This window comes from Erpetoichthys calabaricus, chromosome 17 (assembly GCF_900747795.2).
Source record: "Erpetoichthys calabaricus chromosome 17, fErpCal1.3, whole genome shotgun sequence".
Taxonomy (NCBI): Eukaryota; Metazoa; Chordata; class Cladistia; order Polypteriformes; family Polypteridae; genus Erpetoichthys; species Erpetoichthys calabaricus.
The window spans coordinates 18638628-18651656 of NC_041410.2; the positions used below are offsets into that span (position 1 = coordinate 18638628).

The 13029-nt window shown below is 38.0% G+C and overlaps 1 protein-coding gene across 1 annotated transcript in view; it reads right to left on the bottom strand.

The window, feature by feature from the left end:
* LOC114667589 (DNA-binding protein RFX7) overlaps positions 1-13029 on the bottom strand; it is a 149833-nt gene that overhangs the window by 99074 nt on the left and 37730 nt on the right. The gene's annotated exons all lie outside the window — the stretch shown is intronic.

A 13029-nucleotide genomic window follows, 5' to 3' on the forward strand; every position in this document is an offset into this window, starting at 1 on the left:
CTGTGATTGGCCCCCGTGACCCTGTAGTCGGGATATAGTGGGTTGGGTGATGGATGGATGGATGTGCACTTTATATCTGAGAATATTTCTGAGTACTGATTCATGTCTTAAGACACACATTAGAATAGTGTATCAATATAGTTTTCTTTAAAATGTTATTTAGCTTTGTGAGACTCAACCATTTTTAAAGAAGATCAGATCCCCCCAGGAACTTCATATCTTATTTACAAATGAAGCAACCTTTCATCTGCAGTGGCATATTTACTTGTAGCTAGCTTTGACAATTATAAAAGTTGCTATTTCTTTTGATAGATATGGAGATAGATATAAATATATAGACAACCCGTTTTAATTTCATTTCATTTTTATATCCTGGGTATTCACATTTTAAAACCATTTTAAATGAAAGGAAAGTTTATGCTAAACAGTTTCAAATGTGCTTTAGTGCCAGATTATTTGTCATACTCTACCCTCACTGTGCTTTCTACTGGCTCCCAAGCACTCTATACACTGGAAATTATTTATACTGTATGAACACTCTTAACCACAACAGCCACTTTGAACAGAGAAAAGGTCAGGTTCCCTTTCCTTGTGAGAGACTGTGCCAAGAACCTGTGACAAAAATGAATTATTTCATGCTTCATTTTGATTTCGTAAATATGCTGAACCTTTAAAACAAAAAAAGTTGTTTTTGTAGCCATAATGCTTCAAAGTGGATAGAGTCAATACTTTTAAAGGCTTTTCTTAGATGTTTCTTCTGGTGCCTTTGGGCCCTAATTGTAATCCTTAATTAATCGATACAATTTCAATTAATCCACAATTTTAGGGTCAATGAACATATGCCACAACTGTGAAAATATAACAAGACTTTAAAAGTTAATAAATTTAACCTTTAAGGTAACTGGAGGCTTCAAATTGGCCTACTATGGGTGAAAGTATGTGCACCCTGGTTGGTGTGCCACCCAGGGTTAGTTCTTGCCTTGTGCATAGTGCTTTTAGAACTGGGAATGAAGTCCATCATATAACAGCTAATAAACATGTGGGTGTGAATTAATTATTTACACTCATTTACACTGACAGATGCTCAAATGCCACAGTATGCAAAAGCAGTCACAGAGCTAAATGTATTCATGCTAGGAATGCTGTAACCAAGAAGCCAGCTTCCATATTTCCCAAAACAACACAAAAGAAGGCACCATCAAGAAGGCAACAGAGACATGAATAACCTTTGGCTTACAATCAGTGCTGCCATTTGAAGTAATAATAAAAACTGGAGTATCACAAAGTAAAAATTTGTAGGACATTCACTGAGGCCATTAATATGCTTTTTTTAACAATAAAGATTAACTGTCAGCAAGCTTAAGAATGTTTAACACATTTCTGACAATGGTTTCAAGTTAATTAAATATCTGAAAAAAATTCTGGGATGCTCCATATTCCATCCTCTTTATTACTTAAGAACTTTACCTTTTTTACTTTTGTGGACCAATCTGTGAGCCCAGTTAAAGTAGCAAGGTTTGTCAGCTAGGCAGCTCGCTAGTTGGATGGCTCCTCTGGCCAACAGTGAGAGTGTTGCCAAGCCACAACAGAACTCCATTTAGGGTCTATACTACAAAAGCAATGGGCTGCTCTTTCTCTTTGGACAAGAACCTGTTCATTTTTGTGATGTGAATGGAAACAATCCAGTGAAGATTAGGAACATGTTGACTATGGAAGTAATACAGAGATATAGCTAGATGACAATCTGAAAAATCGTGCAATGTTTGGCAACAACACCTGGTACTGTGTATCATAATGCTTACTGTACATCATTTTCATATATTCCAATTGTAAAATAAATTACATTTTGTTAGGCATTTGCATATTACATTCCTACTTAAAATGCTAAGCTGTGGAGTACACTAGTGAGAAACTGCATCATCAAATGTTTAATTGAGGATGGCATCTTAAATCTGAGTGAAAAAACAAACCACTTTCAGCTAAAATAGTATTAGTTTCATGTTTTTAAACATACCAAGTACAGTCTAAATCTGAATAGAGATGGATGGCTGTGACCAAAAGAAGGTTCTCCTGCACCAGTTGCTGAGATACTGGGTAGTTTTGCAGCCAAGAATCCTATTTTTGCACATCTCAAGGTAAATCAAGAGATGGCTGTGCCTGATCTAGTCCAAACTATGCAGAAAGGCATTGAATCAGTATATATGACCAAGACAACGTCAAAAGGCTTGTACTTTTCATATCATTGAAAGCAAATGAATAAAAGGTTACTGACTATATACACATTTAAAATATTTTTATAAAATCATGTTATCTTCCTTTGGAATAGCTACCTTCTCTATGTTGACCCTTTAAGAATTATAAACACAATGCAAACATTTTGCAACTATTGATGTGATTTGCCACAAACAGAGACAGAAACTATCAAAAAACCTGGCTACAGGAAAACCTAATTATAATTAAAGTATTAAATTAAATTCATCCAAAAAAACAAAATTCAATAGGCAAAAACAAAAACACTCAGGCAAAAAAATAAACAAAGGCCACAATTTAATACATAATATACAGTACAAAATTTAAGGTTCTAGATATAAAACACAAAAATAAAATTCAAATATCGAATGATTGAGATAATAAAAATAAGAAAACTAAAATAAAAATACAAACTATGACAACGGCAAACTCCAAATACTAAAAACCTAATACTGTACCAAATTAGAAAGCCTAAAATTCAAAACAAAATGGTAAGAATATCTCCAGACAAAAATACAAATGAGAAGAGCAAAAATGAGCAGAAGATCACAACATGAGGTTAATACCACTGCATGTCAGCAGGTGCTTATTGTAGCCCTTAGGATGTCTTTTAAATGAGTTATTATCCATAAGGCATCTGTTCCAGATGGAATTTCAGGGTTTGTTTCAAAAGCCTGTAGTAACCAATTATTGAACAACTTCAGTGATACCTTTAATATTTTGCTGACATAATCTGTGGTCCCTTCCTGCTACATAAAGACAACAATTATCTTTGCGCCTAAGAAAACAAAGATGAAATGTCTCAAGTGCTTTGAGAGATTGATGCTGGTTCACATTAAACATAATATTGCAAATAGTTATGATCATCTCGAGTCTGTATATCATTATAACTTGTTCACAGAATATGCCATCTCCATTGCACTCAATACCATACTGGAAATTTAAATAATAAACACTGCTATTACAGAGTCCTGGTTTATATGCTACAGGTAAGGATTTAACACCATTGTACTGTCAAAACAGACTTCCGAAACCCTCAATTTAACCCACAGTTTCACCATCTGCAAATGGATTTTAGACTAATCAACAGACCTCAGCATGTATGGAGTGATAGCATCAGCGCAGACCCGCAACTCATGGCCAGACATAGGTAAAACTTCATCGTTACACTTGATGATAACACCACCATCACAGGCCTGACCACCACAAATGGTAAGCCAACCTACAGAGAAGAGGTTTACCTGCTGATAAAGTGGTGCCAGGATGACAATCTCATCCTCAGTGTCACCAAATCAAGGAGATGGTCACAAACTTCAAAAAGCAGAAGGCAGATTACATGTATGCTAAGGGGGATATTGTTGAGAGGTTGAACAGTTTGAACTGAACTGAACTAAAAGTGGGCACTCACATTTCAGCTACTTTCAAAGATGTTCACCAACTGCTCTACTTCCTCATATTTCTCCATCTGCTCTCATGAACTTCTGCATCACATCATGTGACCGCACCTGCTCATCTTAAGAATGTAAAGCCCTGGAAAGGCTGGTGAAGGAGTTACAGAAAGTTACCAGCGCCCAACTGACTTCTGTTCAGGACTTGCACAACACTTGCTACCTTAGATAGGAAACAGGATTTAAAAATAAATCCATCCATCCTGCACAGTCGGTTTTCTCAGTTCTTCCTTCTGGTAAATGGCATACAACCATTCACACTTCCACCAATAGATTCAGAGACAGTTTCAATCCATATATCGTTAGGTTGCACGCTATGTATACATTTTCTCTGTGTGTATGTGTTTTGTTGCTATTGTACTACTGTCACAGTTCATGCAGGTAACTTGCACTTGAGGTACTGCTAAAAAAAATCTAATGGCAGCACCTGAGGGCACTTACCTACGCTTTTAAGGAGCAAATTATCTAGTCTGAAAGTAATTAAATTAACAAAAGAAACAAGGAAGGTATAACGGTAAATAAAAAGTAATTAACAGAAATACAACCTGAACAACTTACTGAAAACAGGAAAAACTCAATTAAAGAAAGACAATAAACTAAACCACAGTATGAGATCAGAACAAAGATAAACATAGATGAATTACTGAAAAAAAAATCAGGCATTTATATTCAATAAGCAGTTGATCATTAAAATGTATACTAAACTGTGTCATGTACAGAAATCAAGGTCTTTGCCACCTATCCCTGCCAGCCACTAAACTGGCATCACACCAGACACTCACTCTGTCTTGCAGGTAGTGAGTCCACAAGATGGCTCCACACTGCTGTTTCAGACTAAGCCTAGCAAAGTTATATGGGTTGTCCAATGCTCAATGGCAAATATCACCCCAAGGCCTAGCTCCAGGTATAGGTCCCGGTAACATTATTTCTAATTTGTCGTAAGGACGCCCCCCAGGCTACTTTGGGCAACATCCCAATGGTGAAGACCCGGCAGCAGACCGAAGACACGCTGGAGGGATTATGTCTCTATAATGTTTAATTTAGACAATCCACAATACATTATTATAATTTGTGCTTTCCACTATATTATGGTAATTATAAATAACATTTTACTAATTTCACTAAATGTAGGAAAATGCATCAGGTATTTAGCAAATGAACACATTCACACACATTTCATTTATACCTTTGCTATTGCAAATAATTGAATTAACGAGAAGCTGCCTTTTATCAAAAATACAATTTTAAAGACACAATCGACTGAATTAAGATGCTGGTGAGCAGTATTTCAAGCCAAATCAAAGTCATTGCTCACTAAGATACAATAATTTGTAGGGTATTTACAATATAATTAATTGATTGGAATGCACAACTGTGTTGGGGCATATGTTGCCCATATTAATTATTAAATTAAAAAAAAAAAACTTTAAGAAATGGTGCTTTTGGACTCTATGCTCATCAAACTATTTTTACATTGATGATCTGCATGCATAAATGGGATATATATTAATTATGAGTAAATTAATAAGTAAATCAGTAGCATGCATTGCAAATTCTGAATATTAAATCAAAAACAACAACAACAACATTTATTTATATAGCACATTTTCATACAAAACGTAGCTCAAAGTGCTTTACATAATGAAGAAAAGAAAAATAACAGACAAAATAAGAAATTAAAATAAGAAACATTAGTTAACATAGAAAAGGAGTACGGTACGATGGCCAGGGTGGACAGAAAAAACAAAAAAAAACTCCAGAAGGCTGGAGAAAAAAATAAAATCTGTAGGGGTTCCAGGCCACGAGACCTCCCAGTCCCCTCTGGGCATTCTACCTAATATAAATGAAATAGTCCTCTTTGTAGTTAGGGTTCTCACGGAATCACTTGATGCTGATGGTCATACAGACTTCTGGCTTTTAATCCATCCATCATTGTTGGAACATCATGGTACTTTGAGTAGATGGTGGTGGCGCAAGCCACAAAAACACTCTGAAGGAGTGGTGCATTGGACTCTGCTCATCAGACCCTTTTTAGATGGATGTTCTGCATGTATACAGGTCAGGTCAGGTTGAGGAGCATGCACTGGTACAGCACTTAACCACACCTACCACATAATGAAACAGCTGAGGATCAAGGTTGGCAAGCCTTCAGGTAGACACGCGATCCAGTCCACCCTCCGGAAATGACCATCTATCTGCCATAGCCAGGTGTTACGTGGGCATCCCCTCAGCCTGGTCCAGCCGCTCAGGTCCTCAACAATAAAGATTCTGTGAGCCAGATCACCCACAGCCATAGTGCCCTAAATGATGCTCCATCACAATGCAAGTAATGTGCCTCATTCCGGACTCTGTGAGCAACCACTCGTTCAACACAAAGTCTAACCAGTGCTACTGAATGGATTATCCAAAGAGACACAGTACCAAAAGAGTCCAGTTTTCGTCTCAGGTCACAGGATAGCATCCATGTCTCAAAACCATATATCAAAACAGGACATACCAGGCCTTTAAAGACCTGGACCTTCGTGGTTTTTCAGTTATATCAATGCTTGTATGGACTGGGTGTTCAGCAGGTTCGTGGGAGTCCAGCAGCTGTGGGGATTCTCTTGGTGATGAAAGATTTACCAATCTCAACTTTGCCAACATTGCTGTAATCTTCACTGTGTCAATGAAAGCTCTGATCAGGGCTCTCGAGAGATTGAGCGATGAGTCTGAGTGTCTGGGCTGGTGAGTATCCTGATAAAAACCAACATCAGGCCTTAAACTCTTTTAGGGCTAATTTTTTTTTGTTTCTTTTCTCCCAGGGCTGAATATTTTTCCAAAAACTAACATTTTTTAAAAAAGAACACAAAGCAATTGTTTAACATATCAAATCAACAAAAAATATTTACTTTTGACAAATGTTACTGTCTTGCATGTTGTATGAGCCTGCATACTCTATGATTTCACATACATATCACATACATTTTACACAGCAAAGTCTGATCTCGCTCAAAGCAGCCAATTTCAGTCATTGCCACATTGCACTCCTTACAATACGTGTTGCTTTGGTGCCTATTTTTCAATTGTCTGTTGCTGCACTTTCTCACAAATATTGTTAGTGTGTACTGTAGAGAGACAAGTCACCCATTTGCCATCGTGCCATGCCACTGCCACCAAGTTTTCTGCCTGCATGAAAACCATATTGTCACCTCTTTTCATCTTCTGAAACTTTATGAACTTTATGTATGGCATTATAGCCTGGCTCACCCCATGGGATTTGCTTCTGTTTATTACTTTGCAGCAGCACGTACCTAAGCCACCAGGGGACAAAACACATTTGGACCAATGCTCCCTGAAGTTATATCACCAGTTCTGTCCCATCTCTATTTGTAATGCCACAGCGCGCTTCATCTCATCTTTCATTGTGGGTTTCCACTTTGAAAAACGAGAATGCGATGCAAACGCAGCCCGCGATTCAAAAAAAATCTCTGCCTACCTGTTTGTCTCGTCTGACAGTAGCTGAAAAGCAGCATCAGGAGAGAGCAACCTGAAGTACAGCAGCTGGTGATCTGTCGTGTCCAACAGCAAGCCATGCCGTCTTGTAAACTCCGGTAGCCAGATCGTCTCTCAACGGATCAATGTCTGTGTATTTATCCCATGCGAACCTTGCCGTAGATGCATCGGCTGCGCGAAGGCACTCAACTGGCAGCAGATCCGCTGGCGCGGCATCGGCTGGTGTCTGATCAGCTGATGCCTGCTTCTCACTCTCTTGCTCGATCTCCTGATCACTGCCAATAAAATCCGATTCTGAAAAATCAAGAGTCCGACTCCGCGATAACGTGCAAAACATCGTCTGCCGAGTGTTTTCTTTTCTGCACTTGCTTCGCTGCCTTTTCACATGTCGGTGCCATCTTGCCTTTGTTTACATTTCGCAACTCACGCACACGCAAGGTTTATTTGCCGAGTCAACGAGTCTAGCATTCCTCCAAGCACAGAGGGAATGCCTGTGACGTGACAGTGAGATTTGTCGCCATTAACAGCTGATTGTCGCCCCCTATCCCTGGATGTCGACTTTTGTCGACATTAGCCTTCAACCCCTCCTGTCGACATCCGCCCTAAAAGAGTTAATGACCTCTTGGGCACAGCCATCAGCAGTGTGTCTGTCTGTGGAGAGAATGTCGACCTCCTTGAGAGGTATACTTACCTCAAAAGTGACATTCATGTCTCTGGTGACTCTTCCTATGAAGTCAGTAGACAGACTGGGAGAGCATGGGGGGGTCGTAAGGTTGCTGGAAAGGGGTGTGTGGGGCTCCACATATTTCTGTGGCATGAATAATAGGGATTTATTTTATTAATCAATAAACTGATAAGTCAATCGGTGGTAAATACTGCAAATTCTGAATATAAAAAAAAAAAAAAAAAAAAACTGAAGAAGTGTTGCATTTGCACTTTCTGCTCATCACATTCTATCTGCCATAAAATATTGATGGAGACCTCCATTAAGTCCCTAATTGGCCACTCAAAATTTTTGCAAGAAGCAATGGTGTTCGATTTATTGATTTACTGCATGTGGATGGCATCAACAAATTGATTACAAAAAACATGAACTGAACTCATCCCTAATATAAGCCGTGACTAATTTGTCCATAGACAGCATTATTTCTCCTGGTGTATGTGGATGAATTTAGAGATAAACATGTAGAGATAAAAACTAAATACGAGACATAGAGAATTAGCATTAAAAAATAACACCAATGAAAAATTTATATAAAATATGTTGATTTTTATAGCCACCTATAATGTTTTACTATAAATTAACAAGCAGGTGGGCATACTCAATTTCATTCACGCGCTGAATTAAGACTCAAAAATAAATAAATACTTCTGAAAGACAAAGCTGAAGAACTCAGAAGGGCAGATTAAAATTCATCCAAGGTAGCATGTCTAGACACACGTATGTAGTGGGCATGTGTCTTATGTGCATGCATTTGACTAACTGTGATAAATTTGCTCCATAGCTTTTCATCTTGGGATGGGCATAGGTTATCACTGGATGACTAGAGTGCCATTTAAAGAAAGAAGAAAGAAAATACATCTAGAAGCACATATGAACAGTAAGCAAAAATCCATAAGGCATCAGAGGTCAGGAAAGGATAAGACTTCTGTTTATTTAGCGGCACTACAGCATTTACAAGACATCTATTCCACTCAAGCATGTGGAAGCTACGCACAACACACTCACCCTTCCAGAAATGGAAAAATACTCTGGGGCTCAAGGTCTGGAGGATGAATAATTTATGATGTCTACAGTTACTGTGAAAGATTATAATGCACATTCTGCCACATGCCTATAAAAGTGACAATAAAGCATTTAGAGGAAATAAAATTAATTACAAGAGCAATGTGTAGTACGTGTAATGGGGGGTTTGCCTGCAGCTCCAGGCTAATCGGGTAAAAACACTTGTTTTACAATCAAATTGTGCGATTCATCAACTCAATGGACAGAGAAAGCACCTTCAGTTTGCTGTGCGTAGCTTGGCTAAAGATCAAGGAAAGACAAAGATTCAGTAGGTTACTAGAAGCAGACTCTTCCTTCATCAAGCAAAAGAGTTTCTGGAACAAGTAAATGGGGAGCGGGAGGTTTGTTAAGAGAAATGCCTGACAGAAATTGTTGTACTCGAGGGGCTGCCAATTCCATAACTAAAAGTTACTTATCCTTGTACGGCTTGCTGTACTGTACACATAAAACAAGCCTGAATGGTAATCACCAGATATAGGCACTATATAGGACTATATAATCTGACTTTACTTGATTTCATTATGTGAACCAGGGCAATAAACCTTTTAAGCATCTGGGGGTATAGTTAAATAAAGAAAAACGTTTATGTTTGCTGGTAAAGTTCTACCAGCTACCTGAAAGGTAGGCAGGGCAGGTTCACATTCTCAACAATCACCCAGAAGAAAATTTCAGAATTACAATTTCAGAAGCAGCAGGGAGCAGAACATCAAGAACACAGCACAACGAAGGTACATATTTTACTTCATTTAATTGCCCATTTACTGAGCCTCTTAATTCAGTTTTATGTTTTCAGGGTGCTAGCGCTTATTCTGGCTGCACTGGGAGTAAGTCAAGAACTATAGAGTGGGCACCATCACACAAATTCATGGTCACTCTCAAAGAAGAAATTTAGAGTCATCAATTTACATACTGTCATGTGAAAATGTAAGTACACTTCATAAAATATGTTTTTCTATTTTTATGGTATGTAGACATATCAATATTTGATTTTCATTTTGGTCAACTGTTAATAACTAAAGTCCTACAATGTTCAATGATGTCCCTTGTATGACAGTAAACTTATATTTCCAAAGTATGGTCTAATATTAGTTGGGTGCATCATATGAAATGAAATTGTGAGAAAAAATACATTTAAAAATAGGTAAGTAGATAGAATGAAAAAAAAAAACAAATAAAAAGTCATTACATGCATAGCACAATTGAATCTATATTTATGCAATATGACCTTAGGCCAGGCTGATCAGTACTAAGAATAAATGTTCATCATAAAATTGCCCTGACTCAGAAAGAGACAGTTAGAGAAAAGGATCAGGAGATGAAACAAAGTCACTAATACAAGTAAAGGTCATTACCAGAAACTCAAACCTGTCTTTCACCAATAAAAATCATAGTTCTTAGTACTAGTAAGAATATTCTTAAACCAAGAAAAAATAGTAATCAAAAGAATCACATACTAACACTACTGTAATTTTATCCAGTCTCATATAATTTTGAACTGCACATCCCAACCTTTATACGGTCACTGTGATGACATCACGTGCTGCAGATTCCTAGAGCATTCTGGGTATATTATAATAGCAGCCGTTACTCCTGACCACACAAGATGGTGCTGTGACATAACAGTAAACTTATTAAGGTTTTTGAGGAAAAGTTCTAGAGATAAACAACCGCCAAAACGGAATTCTTAAAGTAGAAAACCCCCAAAACAGACAAATACTTTGTTCAAAACATTTCAGGAAATCTGACAAAAATGTCCCATACAGAAATAACTGATTGCTTATTACAAAATTATTAATTCATTCCATACCATACCATTTTTTAAGCCTGCTTAATCCTGAGCAGGATCACTGAGGGCATAAATTATTTAAAAACTAAGCAGATAATGCTTATTTTAATAATCAAATGAAATGCAGAAGCAAACCCCTGGATATGAGACCACTCCACTGCTGGATACTTCCTCAAACACACCCACATTCACCTGTAATGAGCCAAGCTGACCAAGGTACCTTTGGGATATGGAAGAAAACCTAGAATAATAGGAGAGACCCCACAAAAGCACAGGAAGAATGTACACATACAATGGCAGGGCTGGGATTCAAAACAAGGACTCTGAAGTTTTACGGAAGTGCTCTCCACTGGGCCACTATGCTACCCACAGCTAAATATATATATTTACAGTGGTGTGAAAAACTATTTGCCCCCTTCCTGATTTCTTATTCTTTTGCATGTTTGTCACACAAAATGTTTCTGATCATCAAACACATTTAACCATTAGTCAAATATAACACAAGTAAACACAAAATGCAGTTTTTAAATGATGGTGTTTATTATTTAGGGAGAAAAAAAATCCAAACCTACATGGCCCTGTGTGAAAAAGTAATTGCCCCCTTGTTAAAAAATAACCTAACTGTGGTGTATCACACCTGAGTTCAATTTCCGTAGCCACCCCCAGGCCTGATTACTGCCACACCTGTTTCAATCAAGAAATCACTTAAATAGGAGCTGCCTGACACAGAGAAGTAGACCAAAAGCACCTCAAAAGCTAGACATCATGCCAAGATCCAAAGAAATTCAGGAACAAATGAGAACAGAAGTAATTGAGATCTATCAGTCTGGTAAAGGTTATAAAGCCATTTCTAAAGCTTTGGGACTCCAGCGAACCACAGTGAGAGCCATTATCCACAAATGGCAAAAACATGGAACAGTGGTGAACCTTCCCAGGAGTGGCCGGCCGACCAAAATTACCCCAAGAGCGCAGAGACGACTCATCCGAGAGGTCACAAAAGACCCCAGGACAACGTCTAAAGAACTGCAGGCCTCACTTGCCTCAATTAAGGTCAGTGTTCACGACTCCACCATAAGAAAAAGACTGGGCAAAAACGGCCTGCATGGCAGATTTCCAAGACGCAAACCACTGTTAAGCAAAAAGAACATTAGGGCTCGTCTCAATTTTGCTAAGAAACATCTCAATGATTGCCAAGACTTTTGGGAAAATACCTTGTGGACTGATGAGACAAAAGTTGAACTTTTTGGAAGGCAAATGTCCCGTTACATCTGGCGTAAAAGGAACACAGCATTTCAGAAAAAGAACATCATACCAACAGTAAAATATAGTGGTGGTAGTGTGATGGTCTGGGGTTGTTTTGCTGCTTCAGGACCTGGAAGGCTTGCTGTGATAGATGGAACCATGAATTCTACTGTCTACCAAAAAATCCTGAACGAGAATGTCCGGCCATCTGTTCGTCAACTCAAGCTGAAGCGATCTTGGGTGCTGCAACAGGACAATGACCCAAAACACACCAGCAAATCCACCTCTGAATGGCTGAAGAAAAACAAAATGAAGACTTTGGAGTGGCCTAGTCAAAGTCCTGACCTGAATCCAATTGAGATGCTATGGCATGACCTTAAAAAGGCGGTTCATGCTAGAAAACCCTCAAATAAAGCTGAATTACAACAATTTTGCAAAGATGAGTGGGCCAAAATTCCTCCAGAGCGCTGTAAAAGACTCATTGCAAGTTATCGCAAACGCTTGATTGCAGTTATTGCTGCTAAGGGTGGCCCAACCAGTTATTAGGTTCAGGGGGCAATTACTTTTTCACACAGGGCCATGTAGGTTTGGATTTTTTTTTCTCCCTAAATAATAAAAACCACCATTTACAAACTGCATTTTGTGTTTACTTGTGTTATATTTGACTAATGGTTAAATGTGTTTGATGATCAGAAACATTTTGTGTGACAAACATGCAAAAGAATAAGAAATCAGGAAGGGGGCAAATAGTTTTTCACACCACTGTATATATATTTTTCACAAAGTTTTTTATTAGTGAAATGAGAACCATGAACAGTCAGAAGTAATAGTAAACTGCAATATTTAAGACAATAAAAGACCCATTTAAATATATCTATATTCATTTGATCAACATACTTAATTACAAAAACACTTAGCTAAACTGACCTGACTTAACTAAACAGCCAATTACAAAGTCCAACCATCCATCCATTTTTCACCCTGCAACTCAAGATTGTGGAAAAGTCACAAAATACATTGTCTGT